Below are 19328 nucleotides of genomic sequence, written 5' to 3'. Positions count from 1 at the left end.
TTTTCTAGTCAACTATTGGTATAGTGCTCTTCTGTTTGAAAAGGTTTTTATGGAGCTCTTTTACTGGAGGGTGACAGAATTAGAATTGGGATTGCATGATTTTTAGTCTTGGTTCTTAACCTTTAAAAATTTCTTTAAGGATAGGATGTGGTAATAATTTAGAAAGGATTCTAAAATGAAACTGCAAAATTCATAATGTGTTGGCAAACTTGTTAGTTAAAATAACACCTTTTAATGGTTGGTATGGGTTTCAGACATGGCAGCCCTTCAGTATATTGATATGCAGATCACACTGACTTGCTGCAAGGTAACAGGAGACATGCTTTGACTTCTGAAGATAAATTGGCCATGCACAGCTGTAATCCTACTGTCTTTTCATTTCCAGACGTGATTGAGTAGTATAAGGCCTTTGATACGTAGGTCCTAGGTAGTAAGTTGAAATTTAATTTTTTGTATGTATGTGAGGTTTTACTTGGGCTTTTGATAACCGTGTTTTGTGGTATGAAGCTACCATATAAATTGTGGGGACGTTTTATTACTTAAATAACTCTCCGAATTTGAAATGTAAGAAGGCTGAATTCCATTTTTTCCCCATTTTCCTTTCGACAGTTAATAAGGAAGTCATTTTATTAAGCGTGATAAATAGTAAAAAGAGTTTTAAGTTTAGACTAGTTAAATTTGCCAGTGTCTTTATATTTTAATAAAATGCAAAGCAAGTATGAATTTTAACAGGACTTTTCAAAGAAATCATCCTTAATCACTTGTGACCTAAGTGCCCTTTCTAATAAGAGGTACTGTTTCTACAAATTCTTTTCACACAGAAATGCACAATATCAGAGAGGGATGCCTAGCTGGCTCATTTGGTAGAGCTTGTAGTTCTTGATCTCGGGATCATGAGTTTGAACCCCACATTGAATATAGAGTTCACTTAAAAATAAAGCTTTTAAAAAAAAATAAAGCAAATACTTGATGTTTGCATAAGAACAGTTTAATACTACTACCAGAACTTTATTTGTAGATATTAGTATCTTTGAGAATTCAATACTTCCCAAAAGACATCTCTTTAATCTCCTAGGTACCAAGGTTTAGGCAATTGGCAGAGGTTCTTCAGCCAGTGTGGGAATTAAAAAACAGATAATTTATTTCCTGAATTTATATGGATTATAAAAGTAGTTACTTTATAATCACAGAGGCAAAATTGTGTTTTTTTTTTTTAAATAACCTTGATTCTGTCTGTAAATTATGAGATTCTTCAGGGAGCCATTTGTTAAGGCTTGAATGTGCTCAGGTAAGCTTCTTTTTTGGTCTATGGTTTTCATTGTTTCAGCAACCTTGTGAAGGTGTTATGTCCTGGGGCACCTGGTGGCTCAGTTGGTTAAGTGTCAGACTCTCTATTTTGGCTCAAGTCATGATTTTAGGGTTGTGAGATAGAGAGCCCTGCCTTGGGCTCTCTTCTGGGGCATGGAGCCTACTTAAGATTCAGTCTCTCCCTCTGGCCCTCCCACACCTCTCTCTCTCTCTCTCTCTCTTTTTTTTTTTTTTAAGATTTTATTATTTATTTGACAGACAGAGATCACAAGTAAGCAGAGGCAGAGAGAAAGAGGAGGAAGCAGGCTCCCTGCTGAGCTAGAGCCCGATGTGGGGCTCGATCCCAGAACCCTGGGATCATGACCTGAGCCAAGGCAGAGGCTTTAACCCACTGAGCCACCCAGGCGCCCCTCTCCCTCTCTCTCTCTCTCTCTCTTTTTTTTTTTAAAGTGTGGTATGTCCATTTTAGAAAATAGGAAATTGAGCTTCAGAGACTTAAATTTGGTGATACCATGCTGGGGCTTAGATCAGCTCTGAAATCTTTCTCCTTTATTACACTGTGCCGTGTTTGATTTGAATTAATCAGTTTTCATAACCAGTCCACTGATTGTGTGTGTGTGTGTGTGTTGTGTTGTGTCATGTTGTGCCTAGTTTAGGAATTAATTCTTTATTGAGTTTCCAGATAGGGATTTAAGTATCACTTGCTATCTGAGTCTCTCCAGAGTTAGGATATTTGGTGCTCAGATAATGGGTGATACTATCTCTTTTTTATACTTTATAATTTATGGAGATTTGTAATCTAATCTTTTCACAATGATTTATTCTATTTTCATTTATTTTTTTTCATGGCTGTCAAATTTTTATCTTCTAAGGATCATAAGTATTTATTTTAAACTTACTGAGAGGTTTCATTTTATTGGGTGGTGAATTCATCTTCCAATATTGATGAATTTCTTAGTTCTTAGTTCTGTTCTTAGTTCTTAGTTCAAATACACTTGGGAATTTTCATTTACGATTTGCATCTTTTTAAAAAATTAACATAAAATGTATTATTTGTTCCAGTGGTACAGGTCTGTGATTCATCAGGCTTACACAATCCATAGCACTCACCATAGCACATGCCCTCCCCAATGTCCATCACCGGCCACCCCGTCCCTCCCACCCTCTTCCACTCCAACAACCTTCAGTTTGTTTACTGAGATTAAGAGTCTCTTATGGTTTGTCTCCCTTTCTAGTTTCATCTTGTTTCATTTTTCGCTCCTTTCCCCTGTGATTCTCTGTCTTGTTTCTCAAATTCCTCATATTAGTAAGACCATACAATTGTCTTTCTTCTTTGACTTATTTTGCTTAGCATAATACCCTCTAGTTCCATCCACTATGATTTGCATCTTAAACGGGAAATTCAGTTTTCCTTTTGTTCATCTGGTACTCCCCATGTTGACCCCTTCTCCCTGGCTCGGTACTCCAGCGGTTTTTGTTGCCTTCTCGCATTTCCACTCTACCTTCGGTTAGGTCCGGGACTCCAGTCTGAGATATTCTTGCAGTATTAGAGAGATGAGGACTCTTTGTTATACAGTGCAGGTTGTAGTTTGATGTGATCAGTAGTTTGTTATTGATGGTTATAGCTTTTCTTCACCTTCCTTTCAGCAATTTTTTGGGTTGGTTTTTACTTATGAGCATTGCTTTTGTTCCTTTTGGGCATGACTGGATTTCCTGACAAAGCAGTTGCTAGTTTCTGGTTCTAAAATTCAGTGGGTTCCTGGAGTCATCAATTCATTACTGTATGTTTGCTCTTTGTTTTGGTCCACAGTCATTTTGTTCTGTTTGAGCATGTCTTTGTCTTCCAAAATAAATAAAAAATACATACGTGTCATTATTATATAGAGTGGGGGGAAGAGTGTTTGGTTGAAAGTAATAATAATGGATGACATCCATGATGTCATCAGGAAGTCCTGTTCTTTTTTTTTTTTTTTTTAAAGATTTTATTTATTTATTTGACAGAGAGAAATTACAAGTACACTGAGAGGCAGGCAGAGAGAGAGAGAAGGAAGCAGGCTCCCTGCTGAGCAGAGAGCCCGATGCGGGACTCGATCCCAGGACCCTGAGATCATGACCTGAGCCGAAGGCAGCGGCTTAACCCACTGAGCCACCCAGGCGCCCCAAGTCCTGTTCTTTTTAAAAAATTTTAATTAATTTTTAAATTTTAATTCCAGCATAGTTAATATAAGTGTTAACGTTAGTTGCAGGTGTACAATATGGTGATTCAGCTGTTCTCTACATTAGTCAGTGCTCATCGTAAGTTCACTCTTAATCCCCATCACCTGTCTCACCTACCCCTACTCACCTCTCCTTTGGTAACCATCTGTTTGTTCTCTATAGTTAAGAGTCTGTTTTTTGGTCTCTCTCTTTGCTTTCCTTTGTCCATTTGTTTTTTTCTTAAATTCCACATATGAGTGAAATCATTTGGTATTTGTTTTTCTCCGACTTATTTTGCTTAGTATTATACCCTCTAGCTCCATCCACGTTGTTGCAAACGGCAAGATTTCATTCTTTTTTTTTTTTAAAGATTTTATTTATTTATTTGGCAGAGAGAGAGAGAGGGAGAAGCAGGCTCCCTGCTGAGCAGAGAGCTGGATGCGGGGCTCAATCCCAGGACCCTGAGACCATGACTTGAGGTGAAGGCAGAGGCTTAACCCTCTGAGCCACCCAGGCGCCCCGATTTAATTCTTCTTACTATTTTTTTTAATGATTTCTTTTAATTATTTTAGAGTGCAAGAGTGAGCAGGGGAGAGGGTCTGAGGGAGAGAGAGGGAGAATCTCAAGCAAACTTTGTGCTGAGTGTGAAGTCCAGTGTGGGGCTCCGTCCTTCAACCTTGGGATCACCACCTGAGCTGAAACCGAGAGTTCAAATGCCTAACCCACGGAGCCACCCAGGCGCCCCAAGATGTCCATTCTTTTTTTATGGCTGACTAATATTTCATTATACACATATACATACCCCACATCTTCTTTATTTATTCGGCTGTTGATAAGACACTGGGGATGCTTCCATAGTTTGGCTGTTGTGAATAATGCTGCAATAAACATCAAAGTTCATGTAATCTTGTGAATTAGTGTTCTTGTCTTTTTTTGGGTAAATACCCAAAAGTGCAATTCATGAATCATATGGTCCTTTTGGGCATGACTGGATTTTAGTAGTTCTGTTTTTAACTTTTTGAGGAACCTCCATACTGTTCTTCCACAGTGGCTATACCAGTTTGCATTCCCATCAACAGTTCCCTTTTTTCCACATCCTCACCAGCATTTGCTTCTTGTGTTTTGATTTTATCCTTTTTGATAGGTGTGAGGTGATATCTCATTGTGGCCTGAGTTGCTTTTCCCTGAGGATGAGTGATGTTGAGCACCTATTCTTGTGTGTCTTGGTCATGTTTATGTCTTTCTCTGGAGATAAGTCTTTTCATGTCTTCTGCCCATTTTTAAATTGGGTTATTTGTTTTTTGTTTTCATTTTGAATTAAGTTCTTCATCTATTTTGGATACTAACCCTTTGTCAGATTTGTCATTTGCAGGTATCTTCTCCCATTCTGTATGCTTTCTCTAGTTTTATTGATTGCTGCATTTCCTTTGGGGTGCAGAAGCTTTTTATTTTGATGTAGTCAGGAAGTCCTGTTCTTCTGATTTCACAACCTGGCTTATTTATATAGGTTTGGAGATAGTAGACACTGCAATATTTATTAAATGAATGTGAACAGGATCTTGGAGAAGCCATACCAATTTCAAACCTTTAATCCCAAACTTAATCTACTATAGTGGTTCTCAGAAGTGTGATTCATGGTCCTTGGGGAGTCCCTGAGAACTTCTACAGGGTCCATACAATTAAAATTATTTTCATAATAACCAATATTTGCCATTTTCATTCTATTGGTGTTTGCATTGATGGTGCAGAGCCAGTGATCCAGAAAACTTGGCACCTCAGCTTGAATCAAGGCGGTGGCCCAAAGACTGTCCTAGTGGTCATTACATTCTTTACTTTCCTGCACTTAGTTTAAAGGGAAAACAACAACAACAACAACAAAACCCCAGCAACACTTCTCACTGAGGATTGTCCTGCATGAAGCAGCAAAATTGGCTCATTTCATTAAATCTTGACCCTTGAGTTCTGTATTTAAAAATTCTGTCTTGTGAGAGTGGAAAATATGCAGAAAGCACTCTGTTTACCGAAGTATGATGGTTATCCTGGGGAAAAGTCCTCGTGTGCTTGGTTTGTGTACTAAACTACCCACTGAGCCACCCAGGCGCCCAGTGAACTGATATTGTTAAGATGACAATGTTTGATACAAAATCATGCATGGGTAAAAGATTTGCTCAGCGTGTAAGCTAGGGGAGTATATTTTTAATGTAACAGTGAAAGTTGATCAGTAGTTTCAGATTTTACTTTGCAACTAACTTTTAAGTAGTGCTTGTTTAGTTTAGCATAATGCCAAGGAAAATTAAAGTTGTTTACAAAAGGCTACTGAAATAGTCCTTTTTAAAAAAATGAGATGTCTTGAGGCTGGATTTTCTTCTTATGTTTTTGTCAAATTAACACATTGTAATATACTGAATGGAGAAGTAGCTAAGTGAATCCAGCTATCCCCTTTAAATCAGACCTAAGATTTGTAAAAATGTAGAAACAGTGCCACCTATTTGTTTTGTTTCAGAAAATGTATTTTCTGAATAAATTTCTGAATAAATTCACATCTGAATAAAATTGTTTATAGAATTGTTAACACATAATGGGTTGTTTTAAGATGAATTAATATTTCAAATATTTGTTAAGTTTTAATTTTCAGTATGGTAGATATTGATAGGTATAACACACATAACAAAAGCTTTTTGGCATTTCCAGTTTTTGAGGGGTAAAGGAATTCTGATCTCAGAAAGGTTGAGAATCACTGATATAGTGAATGTGTTTGGAACTCTAGAGGCATTTGACTTAAACATTGCGTGTATATGTTGGTTTTTTGAAGCACATCTAAATTCTGCTGTAGCTCTCTCTGTTCTGATGTACTTAAACAGGACAGGGGCCAGAGCTAACTCGTAAGGTTTGTCTGTTCTCAAGGACATGCATTTGTCATTTGCCCTGCATCTTTCTGTGCTGAGATCCAGATTGACTGTGGTGGGTTAGGACTTTGAACACTTGTGTAACAGCGTGTGCTGTGTCTGATATGCAGTTGTCCCTGTTTTTGAATTAATAGGTCAGCCATTAACTTCCAGTGGAGACCTTCCAGAGCACACATTACGTTTTGGGATACTATATTTACTGGTTTGTTGATTGTGGACCCTAGGTCATTAGCTTGTTGAAGGCAAAAAACCTTGTCTGTTTTGGTCAGCAGTTTATCCCAAGCACATGGTGTAGGGAATGCAGTTGCCTTGTTCATGTATGTGGACAACACTCAGTGTGTTGAAGAATGGCCAGTTAAGAATTGCCTTCCCTCTAGTTTTATTGAGAAATAATTGACATACATCACTGTATAAGTTTATGGTTGTTTGATTTATTGATGTGCTTGATGGTTTGATTTATGTGTACTCTGAGATCAGTACACTTGGTTCAGCTAACATCCATTTTCTCCTATAGATAAAATAAATGCAAAGAAGAAAAATTTCTCTTTGTGATGAGAATTCTTAGAAACTACTTTTTTTTTTTTTTTTAAAAGATTTTATTTATTTGACAGAGCATAAGGAAGGGGAGCGGCAGAGGGAGTGGGAGAAGCAGACTCTTTGCTGAGCAGGGAGCCCAACAAGGGCTTGATCCTAGGACTTCTGGGATCATGATATGAGCCAAAGGCAGGCCCTTAACTGACTGAGCCACCCAGGTGCCCCAGGAACTACTCTCTCAACTGCTTTTCTGTACATCACACAGCAGCATTAGCTGTAGTCATCCTGTTGTGCGTTCCATCCTGAGTTCAGTGACCACTCTTTAGATATTTGCTGGTGGGTTTTGGTTTTAGCCAGTTCAGGTATATGGCTGGTTTTACAGGAGTTCATAATTAAATTTTTGCCTCCAATGTTCTTTAACGAGGTACCCCCATCTTCATTTACTAGACACGTGTAGGCTGGTTTTGTGAAATACAGAGAGAAGCTCTTTAAAGTCATGAATCATGAAACTGACCTTTGAAAAGCAGTGGGGGAAAAAAACCCCATCAAGCTATGTTTTATTTAAATTGAGTGATGCTCTTTTTGTTCTGTTCTTCAGTATTTTATATTCTTTCTTGCTGCAGATTTCTTTTCTGGTACAGTCATGATCTAGAGGACAGATTTTTAGCTCCACATAGTATATGATACTAGCTTTATTTTGACAGGGGTATAGGGAGGCGGTTGAAGCTATTGTTCAATTAGACTTTGATACTTCTAATATTTCTGCGAGTGTTACCCTACCTTCAGCAGGTAAAGGATGCTAAGAGTGCTTTCTTATTGTCTTTTTTGACTTTGATATATATGTTCTTATTCGTTATTTGTATATTTGTCATTCTGAAATTGATAATGACTTGAAGATTTATATGAAGAGATAAATTCTGTTATCAGACATATAATTTCTTGGAATATGGAGGTGTTACTTATTTTTTATTTGCCAGATCATTTTATTAAAATAAAAATAGCAAAATAGAATTGATAGAGAACTGGGTGGGGGATGCTTGGATCCACCTTGGATTAAAGAGGCAGATAGTAGAAATATTAAAATGGCATGTATTTCCACTTAAATATTATTCTGATCCCACTTGAGAATCCTGAGTTAAGAAAATCAGTTCTCCCCAATCTCTTCTAATAAAAGAAATGCTTAAGAAATACAAGTTTCCAGGCCCCATCCAAGATGTTTTCAAGTAGAATCTTCAGAATGCCCTGTGGTGAAACTAGATGTTAATAGGCACCCATATCATTTTTATTTTCAAATGATGTTTGGAAAACACGGAATTGAATGGCCACGTGGTAGTCTCCCTTATGTCCATTGTGCCTCACTGTGGGTCCTCATAGAATTTCTCTCAGATTAAGAGAGTCCTCATGCCACCGTAGTTAAAGATTTTGAGCAGACATCATCTCAAAGGCCTAGTAATAGTGGGGAGTGTAGCATCTTTGAAGCACGTAAGAAATGTTTCCAAGAAAACTTGTAGAATTTAAAGACATAAGGCATGGTCAGCCTCTAACATTTATGGTCTGTTTAACATCTCTTTATGCCTCAGGTTTCTCCACCTGTAAAATGGGAATAATCATATTCAGGGCTTTCATAAAATTGTGAGACTGAATGAGGCAAAGAACAAAGTAGAAACGTTTTTAAAAAACGATTCTTTTGGATTTAAAGTAATTTAGGCTAGGAGTGGAATTATAATCAGTATGCTGTAAGGTCAGAAAAAGAAAACTGGCAGTGGAAACAGCACTCAAGGACTGAGCCACAGACTAACGTGCAGTGAAGATGATGACCCATTCAGGAAGTCTTATGAGTCAGACCTGCTGTGCTGTGTCACTAGCTTTAGAGAACATCTGCTTCAGTGTCTTTGCTTTTTTCTTTTTTCTTTTTTTAAAAAAATATTTTATTTATTTGACAGAAACCACAACTAGGCAGAGAGGCAGGCAGAGCAGAGAGCCCGAAGTGGGGCTCAATCCCAGGACACTGGGATCATGACCTGAGCTGAAGGCTCAGGCTTTAACCCACTGAGCCACCCATTTACTTTGAAGTAATTTCTACACCCAAAGTGGGGCTCAAACTCACAAACCCAGGATTAGCAAATCGCACACTCTCTGACTGAGCCAGCCAGGTGCCTCTCCTATGTTTTTGCTTTTATTTATTTTATTAAAAAAAAAAAAGATTTTTATTTATTTGACAGAGAGACACACAGTGAGAGAGGAAACATGAGCAGGGGAAGTGGGAGTGGGAGCCTGAGCGGGAGAAGCAGGCTTCCTGCTGAGCAAGGAGCCCCATGCGGGGCTCAATCCCGGTAAAGGATCGTAAAGGATCCTGATCTGAGTTGAAGGCAGATGCCCAAAGACTGAGCCACTCAGGCACCCCTGTTTTTGCTTTTTCAGAAGGAAATCTAGCTAAGATGGGTTTTACCCTTGATACATCTCTCTCACTCAGTTCCACCGTCAGTATTTTTCTTTGAAAAATTAGTTCAAGTTGCTTTATCAACTTTTCATTACCACATTGTTAATTTTTATGTTAGTGTCACAGGTAAACCCTCTGTAGCTACTTAATGTTTTTGATATTGGTGGACAGGGCTGACCTCAGTACTGCAGGTGGGGGTTGTCTTGCTACTTGAAGTTTTTCACTGTGCTCGAACTCCAGTTCCGGAAATGCAGTGCTGTTTTTGACCCGCAGTTATCATTTGTAGCATTCATGGCGCGCTTACTGCTAACTTCCTGCAGCTTTCCTTAATATTCGGTCTTAAGTATTACCGTTTCTTTTCGTACCTTTTTTTCTTCTCTGAGGCAGAAATAAGGAGTTAGGAGAGGTTAGGAGAGAATGGGGCACATGCTGTGATCATTCCCCCTTGTACATTTTATTGTTTATTTATTGAATCTGTATTAGATTTTATTCCTGCTGTGTGCACACGCTCACACACGCTCCTCTAGCCTGTTTATCTTAATCTGGTGTTTACCACTTACCTCGAGGGGGCTCAAAGCTTCATTTCTCTCTCTCTCTCTTTTTCCTAAAACTTCATTTCTCTCTTGTTCCTCTCTTTTTCTCTGCTACTTATATTTTCATTCTGTGCTAAGGGAAAACTTAGGTATAGTTTTGATGTAGACATATTTACATCTATCCATGAAAAATTAACCCGCCAGTCGGGAAGTAAAAAGAGATCATGAAGAACCACCACCGTGTGCTTTTGCCTAGTGCCTTTGTATGTGGGTATCCTCTTCAGAATCCTTTAAAATGTGCCTTATTCTTATATCTTGTAATCTTAAGAGCATAGATAACTGTTACAGTAATTTGTTCTCTTTTCGTGGTTATATTCGCTACCAGGTCTGTCTCATCACACTATTTCAGTGGGAGAATGTTTTGAATTCCACACAGCTACCTGTCAATTGAGAATAGCCTGAACAGTTCTGGCTAATTTGTTTTTTTTCTTTTCTTTCTTTCTTTTTTTTTGGTCTGAAACATTTTAATTTGTTGCCATATGGGATATTTGTAGCTATTTGTCTTTCAACAGAGAACAAAGTTACTGTTGCTGAACTTAATCTTTGTTCTTGGTATTGAGGGGTCCCCCTTACTCCCTGTGTCAGTTACTTGCTTCTATGTGAGTTGGGATTATTCCCAGATTTTACAGGTGATAGGCTTTTTTTTTTTTTTTTAAGATTTTATTTATTTATTTGACAAACAGAGATCACACGTAGGCAGAGAGGCAGGCAGAGAGAGAGGAGGAAGCAGGCCCTCTGTGGAGCAGTGCGGGGCTTGATCCCAGGACCCTGGGATCATGACCTGAGCTGAAGGCAGAGGCTTGAACCCACTGAGCCACCCAGGTGCTGTGGTGAAGACTTTTTAAAGGCGACAAAAGTTTACGTTTTAGTGAAATTGCAATTTAGCTCTTGAGTTTGATTCCAGCAGACCCCCCTTGTCTTCTCATTGTGTCATAGTAAATCACCTGAAAGATCCATACCTTTGAGTTTTATTTCGATAGGCAGGTTGGAGCCCCTATATTTGTTGGAGTGAAAAATGATGTGTCAAAAAGAAGCAAAAATGTTCTACGAAGTTTTTAATATCCTGCCAGCCTTTCTTGCATCTTCTCTGTATTTTAAGGAAGATTATAGAGTTGGCAAAAAGTACAGCTAAGGGGTTGGTAAAGAAAAGGAGAGCTGGAGTTGGAAGAGGAACTGGGAGAATGGTGGGTAGCAGCTGTAAAAAAGGAGGAGGAAGGAGTTTGTAATGAAAGAGTCTCATACAATCTTTTAAAAAGTTTATTAAGAAAAAATTTTGGATGTTTATTTATTTATTTATTTATTTATGTAAGTAATCTCTACACCCAGTATGGGTCTTGAACTCATAACCCCAAGACCAAGAATTGCACGCTTCTCTGCTTGAGCTAGCCAGGTGCCCCTTGTACAAGTTCTTTTTTTTTTTTTTAAATAAAAATAATAGAACTTATAGTGTAGAAAGTGGGGACAGAAAAGAGAACAGGAGTAGAGGGCAGTGTGTAAAACAGTGTAGTTAATTATGAAAAGTGTATCAGGTTAAAGAAGGGAAAACATTTTCTATAATTGGGAGAATTTGAATGGTTTCATCAGAGGTGATAGTTGAACTTAATCTCTTGAAGGATGAGTAGGAGTATTCTAGGTAGAAAAGAGATAAAAGGGAGATTTAAAAAGGAATGACCTAAAACAGGAAATAATTCAGTGATCATCCTTTGTCAGAATCTCTTTTAGCATAGGTAATTAAGGAGGCTGCTCTTGGTATAGGGGCCATGCTGAGGAAGAACTATGACTGATGGTATGTTTAGAGTGAAGCCCAGGTGTGAAGTGATTCAGTGCATTAAATTGTAGGATCCAGTGTTACCTTTAAAACAACTAAGGAATTTCCCAGCTGGTTAGTATACTGTCAAGAGAGAGTAATTTGATTTAGATGGAAGCGGCTTAACTCCCTCTGCACAGTGTGTATTTGTGAACTTGAACTTGGTTACTTCTGTAGAGGTTGAGAAGTCTCTTGGCAACAAGCTTCCAGTTGCAACTAACACCTGCTTTGACTAATTGGCATGCCCAATTCTGGTAGCAGGGCCTCTGGGGGGTTTGTGTTTGAATTCAGCTTCATCAGGTTTAAACTGGAACATAAATGTGAAAGGACTTTGGGGTCAATTTGTTGATTGAGAATGAAAAGGCAAGACATACAAAGGGAGAACACCGAATGAAACTTGTTAATTTACATTTGGAGGCTTTTTAACTTAATTTATATATTAAAAATAGGATGTTTTACTCGGTTGTTCTCTGCTAGCCCCTTTTCGAATTTGTTGGCCTTATAAACTAACGAAGACAGGATCTAAGGGTATACCATTTCTGGCATATGTCTGCACCAAGGTAGTTTATTATAGACACTGCTCATCTTCTTTTTCTCTTTAAAAAACAGCTGTAGGCTGGTAGGTTTCCTATCAGCTGTGTTCCCATGACACTTTATGCAGTGCCTTCATTTTAACACTTACCAATTATGTTGTTATAACTATTTATGTTTTCCTCTTCTGCTAACCTGAGAGTCGTAACAGTGTATGGTGTGATTCATTTCTCCTTCCTGGACCTAAAGTGGTTCTGGGCATGCAAATGTTTGAGCTGAAATAGAATTAAATTGAAAAGTGGATTGCATTAGGTGGTTTATATTTGATCCCACTAAATAAACATAACAGGTTATCAGCAACAAAACGAGAGGATATTTCCAGTTAGTTTTTATTTGAAACTTTCTCTCTTTCCTGTCCTTGTCTTCTTTCAGCTCTTATCCTCTTGCTAGGGTTGAATTAAAACAAAAGGTAATTACTGGAAGAGGGATCTGGTTGATGAGGAAGCTTTCATAGCAGTTCCATATTTATCCCATCCTGGCTACCCACCATGGTCTCTTAAACACACACAGGTTTTACTCCCCTCAGTTCTTCAGTCTTTTCCTCTATGGTGCTGGCTTTCTTGGAGCTGTACCATAGATTGAAATAAAACCTTCAATTTGATATTTTAGAAAATATAATTTTGTAGGATTAAGGCTTTAGACTAATTAGTGGTGACTGTATACTAAATTGTCTTGAGTAAGAGTATCAATTTGGAACTTGATTTTTGGGTAGTGCTTTTATATATGAATGTCTCATAATTTTTCCCAGTGGTATTTTTTTCTCAAATTGGATTAAGCAGTTTTTGCTTTTACATTAAGCTTTAAGTGGTTTTCAATAAATTATTTCAAATCCACAGTTGTTCTTTGAAAATTTTCCTCAAGTTACTGTGATTCTCAGGAGATACCCAGAAACACTCCCTAATTAGCATTATTTAATTATACCTTGTATAAGTCAGCCAAACAAGCCTGACAAATAAATTATATTACTTGTGGGATAGTCAAAAGTTTTTGGCCCCAGCATTTAATCTTAGAAAACCCAAGACTAAAAAGACATGGCATGGCATACTTCTTTAGGTTATAGTTTGTGCATTTTTGATCTTAAGTAGTGTTCTTGCTGTGTTAGCCACTGTTACTTATATCAAGTGGAAGTAAGGGTACAGGTTAATATTAGATCCACCTCAAAGGGCGATTTATCAGGTGATTTGTAGAGTAGTGCTTAGTTTTTAGGGGCTTGAGGGGGAATAGCAGCATTAGCGCTGCTGCGTTTGAGGGGCTCCTTGCCTCTGCCCCTGATAAACTATGCACACCCCTAAACCCTGAGTGTACAGCTTCTCAGTGTTCTTACTGATGAGTTGAGACATTTTCTGGTTAACTGGTTGGAGGTGGTGTGATTTAACAATATAAATGGTTTATTTTGGGGGAGGGATAAAATGCCCAAGGAAAGTGTGGTGCGTATTTTGTTGGTTATACAGTTCTGAGTCCAGTTCTGCCATCTAGTATCTGGGTGTGATCCAGTGGCACGTTGCTTAGCTCTTTCCTTATCTGTCAAGTGGGAATACTGATACATACTTTGGAGAGTCATTACGAGAAATTACACAGAATATGTGATGTGCCCAGCACTATACTGCCAAAAAAGTTATCCCCTTCCCTTTCCCTTATTAATTTAGGAAAAGTAAAATATTTTAGTAGGTCTTTGTGCCATCTGAGATTTACTGGGTAACCCATCTCCTCCCCATTTTGGATTTTGGCATCTCATGGCAACCCCCCCTCTGCCCCAAACTATGTGCCTTACCATTGTTGATTGGTATCTTTTCCTTTTGGACAGGAGTACTTCCTGTATCCTTGTCCATCTGGCTAATTTGTCACACAATCAATATTTTTTTTCCTCCTGTCTTAACTGCAGATAACCCAAATGAAAACTAGTTGATGCTGTTCAGTCATATACCAACATTTTCATGACTTTTGAACTGGCAAGTATAATTCTTTTCTCCTTTTATCCTGAATTAGTTTAGGAATGTTCATTTTTTAGCAGTAATCTGATCATGTCTAGGCTTAAACATGTATCATAGCTTATTATATATAGGAAGTCCTGTAGTATTTATGTAAGGAATTCTAACCAGTTCCTGTAAAATTTTGTTCATTTTAAATCCAGTTTTTCCAAATGATATAGCAGTAGGTAATAATTAGATTTTGATAGCACTGAAAGTTATTCTAAATTGCTCCTGTCTATATTTGAAGTAAATTGCATAGAATATCTTACTTAAATGTGATCTTAGCTTAAAGTATGCATCGTCATATCAGTATATTGAAGTAGGTAGCACAGAACTCTTAGAAATATTTTAGAAAAGGGAGAAAATTGTGAAACAGCTCAAGGATCTAGATGGCTGAGTTCATCCTGAAAGACTGAACATATTTTGGGCTCTTGGATTCCGATTCAATGAAAAGTTCTCTACTCTAGTTCTTTTCTTTTTCTCTTTAAAAAAAATATTTTATTTGTTTTTTCAGAGAGAGAGAGAGAGCACGAGCTTGAGGGTAGGGGCAGGGACTTCCCGACTGAGCAGGAGCCTGACCAGGGCTTGATCCCAGGACACTGGGATCATGACCTGAGGCAAAGGCAGATGCTTAACTCACTGAGCCACCCAGGTATTCTCCAGTCTGTCTTTACGCGGTGGTGTCAGGAGCTTGACAAAACTGATTGGATTGTATTCTGCCTGGAAGTGTAGTTGAGGTGTATCTCTAGTTTCATAATCACTTGGGGGATGTCTCTTGGTTAGCAGCTTCAAAATATATCAGTGTAAGTCATTGGATTTATGAGGTGACTTCAAGAGTGCAGATCACTTGGGGGACAGATATATATTGTGGTCTTAATTCTCTACTGTGTAGGTGATCTTTAATAGTAGGGGCTCAGACTTTAGAAGGGGCTTCATATTCATAGACATAATTTTCAAAGACACTGTGAGACTCTTGTGCTATATTATTTTCCCTTTGAATATGGATTTTACCAACTCCATATATCCTCTAAACTAGATGGGATGTAATTTTAAGAAGTAAAAATGTAAGCACAGTTACCAATTTATGTTCCTTATAGAATATTTTGGGGAAAAATGATCTATTCATGGGCCTTGTATGTAATCTGTTCTCCCCTCCCACTCTAATTATTGACTACTGACTGAAAATGGTTTAGATTTAGGATGTGTGCTAGGCATTTACCTTTCATACCTTAAAAAGAGTAATTTACCAAACTAGATAATATGTCCTCTCAGGTGATTAAAGATTGAGTCCATCTCCACCAGTGAGAAGCAGGCAGCAGACCTGGCAAATAAATGCTATTTACAAATTTTATATTTATAATGAAGATTAATACCAAATAAACAGAAAACTTATATGGCATAGTCATTTGTGCTCAGGATTAATTGTATTAGTTATTATATACACAAACTCATTTTTGGGGCAGAAATACAGTTTTCATTTTTCATGTTGAGCATTTTCTTTATCCTAATGAAATTTGGGAGATGCATTTGCTGTATTTTGATTTTTTTCATTGTTGTATGGTATTTTATCATTCAGTCTTGGAAATCATGTGATCTTTCAGGTGTTGTGCAGTACCTATGGCCTGGTACCAAGGTTCATATCTGAATAATAACTAGACAAATTGGCAAACCCATTTTTTAAAAAACAAAACAAACCTTCATGGTTTTACATTAGAATTTTGTGTTTCATGCATTTCGCACATTTGTGGACAATTACTTTTGTTACTAGAGTCAGTGGATTCTATAAAAAAGAGTAAGTTTGGTAGTATATAGACTGTACAGTCATGCACTTTATGGCTTCTTGTTATGCCAGATCAAGAGAAAGAGTCACATCTGTATGTATGGACACATTTGACATATTTATATTTCTCTACATGCACATAAAAATTGACTTAACATGAATGATTTGTATGTGTTTCTGGTTTAGACTGGTAATTGTGGTTATTGATTTCTTCCATACTAAGAGATTGTCATGGGTTTTCATTCTCTGCTGATGTAATTTATGCCTTTAAAATTCATTTTAATGACATCCTGTGTCAAGTGTAGAAGTGAAAAATTTAAAAAATTTGTACTATTATATAAATTAGAGTGAAGGGAATTCTAAAGTGTGACTTAATAAGTTGAATGTTCCATTTATTCAGTATTTATTCAAGACATTTATTGACTACTTAATAAATGCTGGACACCTTAAACTGACTGAAGATTCAGCTTAATATTTAATAGCAAAGTAAGGTGCAATAATAATACTGAGACTATAGAGGGGCATCTGGCTGGCTCAGTGGGTTAAGCCTCTGCCTTTGGCTCAGGTCATGCTCTCTGGGTTCTGGGATCCAGCCCTGCGCATTGATCAAGCTTCTCTGCTCAGCAGGGAACCTGCTCCCCCTCCCACCCCCACCTGCCTCTCTGCCTACTTGTGACTTCTCTGTGTCAAATAAATAAGTAAAATATTAAAAAAAAATACGGAGACTATAGAATAAATCACGTCTTTCAAAGTAAAGAAATGCTATTTGTTCACTAAGTAGTTTGCTGTTCAATTTTGGGGATTCAGCTTATGTTTGATACCAAAGTAAGAAAATAATATCCAGGATGTGGAATAGATGATTTTTTTGGGGGGGAGGGCAATAGGTGATATTTTTAAAGTAAAGAAATGTTACTACTCACTGGATGGTTTGATACTCAATTTAAAAATAACTTTGTGAATGAATCATATAAAACCAGGTGTGATTGACATAGCTAAATTTATTTTTCTATACTTAAGGACTGTTTTTAAATATGAAAATTGGAAATCAAAACTAAACACACTTTAAAACATTTTTATTTGGAAATGATTTTATTTATTTATTTATTTATTTAGAGATCACAAGTAGGCAGAGAGGCAGGCAGAGAGATAGGAGGGGAAGCAGGCTCCTGGTTGAGCAGAGAGCCCGATGTGGGGCTCTGATCCCAGGACCCTGGGATCATAACCTGGGCCGAAGGCAGAGGCTTTAACCCACTGAGCCACCCAGGCACCCCTGGAAATAATTTTAAACTTAAAGTTGCAAGAAAAAGAATAGTACAAAGAACTTAAAAATTTTCTCCTATCAAGATTCGCCCAGTGTCAGTATTTTGCTGCCCTCCGTTCTCCTCTTTTCCTCTTCTTTGCTTTTCTTTCTGTTCCTTTTCTCACCCAGTCACTTAAAATATATATAAACCCCATCCCTCCACCACTGGAGGGTCATCTGCCTATATAATGACCCATTTATTGTAAATATTAAGAATAGGGATAACCTCTTAAACATGTACAGAACTCAAGTAAATTTGACATGGATAAAATATTCTTACCGTACATATTCTAATTTTGCTAGTTGATCCATTAATGTCTTCTATAGCACTTCCCCTGTCTAGGACAGAATCCAGTTTGGGAACAAATACCACATTTGTCATTTCTTTTTAACTTTTTAAAATCTGGAATACTTAAAGATTTTGTTTTTTATGACATTGTCATTTTTGAAGAATAGTATTTCTGGCATTGTGGGGTGTGGGTATGCTTCAAAATCATAATATTGAGCCACTTTTTTTTTTTTTTTTTTTGAGATTGATTTATTTTAGAGGGTGAGAGCGTGTGCGTGCACGTTTAGGCACGGGGTGGGGGTGGGCAAGAGAGTCTCAGAACAGGCTCCCTGCTTGCTGTGGCACCCAACCGGGGATTTCCTTTCACAACCCGGGGATCACGACCTGAGCTGGTATCAGGGGCTTGCTGCTCAACCCACTGACCCACCCAGGCACCCCATATTGAGCCACTATTAGTAAAAGATATGTTAAGTTCTTTTCTCTTTTATTTTAACTTGTAAGGGGGAAAAAAACCCACAACTCTTTGGAAACATCTGTTTTCAGCTTCTACATTTTACTACCAAAAATTATAGGTAGAATAAGTTTTGTTGGTATTTAATTCATACTTACAGCATATGTAAAGGTGATGTCATAATCTAGAACTCTTGGTTAATGATCATGTGGTTTTGATTTTAAAAGCTGTGTATTTTAAGTTTCATTGTCATCATGTGTGTAATTTTGGATTTTTATTTGTCTGCTTTCCTGGTATTATTGTGCCATCTAGTGGAAATTTATGTCCTTCACTGCATGTCTAAAATCTAGATGAACTGCAAGATACATTTTTAACATACTAAGAAAAAAGTAGTTTGGAAAGTTTGATCTTCTTGATGGACTTGGAATTCTTTAGAACAATGATTGTCTAAATGATTGTTCCTGTTTAGGAACAAGAGTTTAGGACAGAGTTCTTAGTGAAGGCTTAGTAGATGTCTTAAAATTATGAACTACTGAATGTTAAAACCTGTTTTTGTTTCAACAAGAAACACCCTACTTTTATTTTCTTTATCATTGAAATCTTAATCAAAACATATTACATTTCCATCAGTTAATATTAAGATAATTGTTGCTACGTGGATCTTGTCAGAATCCCTTTTTCCCCTCCCATGAATTCTTTATTGTACATCTTCTCTCCAGGCCTAACATAGTGGAGTTTATGTGTTATTTACACATTCCAGGTTTATTTTGAAGTCACAGAAGAACAATACAGTAGGTAATAAATACTAATGAAATGGTGAAGGAAAGCCATGTGCTACCTTGAAAATAGCCTAAAAAAAAGTTAGACTTTTATCATTTGAAGACTCTATACTAGATGACAAGATAAGCTCTAATTTGTGCTTTTTTGGGTAAAAATAAAATGTAGGATTTTTTTTTCCAAGATTTTTATTTTTAAGTAATCTCCACACCCAGCATTGGGGCTCAAAACTCAAAACTCTGAGACCAAGAGTCACCTTCTCTACTAACTGAGCCAGCTGGGTGCCTTGGGATTTCATCACTTGGAGAGTTGGCAGTCTCTCTTTCTTGTTATTAAGTATGAAAAGATGCCTTCCTTATCCTTTGTAGTGTTTAACATACACATTT

At 37.4% G+C, this 19328-nt stretch overlaps 1 protein-coding gene across 5 annotated transcripts in view; it reads left to right on the top strand.

The window, feature by feature from the left end:
* The window catches only part of NCOA3 (nuclear receptor coactivator 3), a 137806-nt gene that overhangs the window by 87982 nt on the left and 30496 nt on the right, over positions 1 to 19328 (top strand). For 2 of the 5 annotated variants that reach the window (XM_059132918.1, XM_059132916.1), the window contains one exon: positions 14258 to 14324. The exons of the other annotated variants lie outside the window; for them this stretch is intronic. The gene's annotated coding sequence lies outside the window, so the exon portion shown is untranslated. The remainder of the gene's footprint in view (positions 1 to 14257; positions 14325 to 19328) is intronic. 5 annotated transcript variants of the gene reach the window in all.

Source organism: Mustela lutreola, chromosome 9, assembly GCF_030435805.1.
Source record: "Mustela lutreola isolate mMusLut2 chromosome 9, mMusLut2.pri, whole genome shotgun sequence".
Lineage (NCBI taxonomy): Eukaryota > Metazoa > Chordata > Mammalia > Carnivora > Mustelidae > Mustela > Mustela lutreola.
The sequence above is the reverse complement of the archived record's forward strand: the minus strand, read 5'-3'. Positions and strand labels throughout refer to the sequence as shown.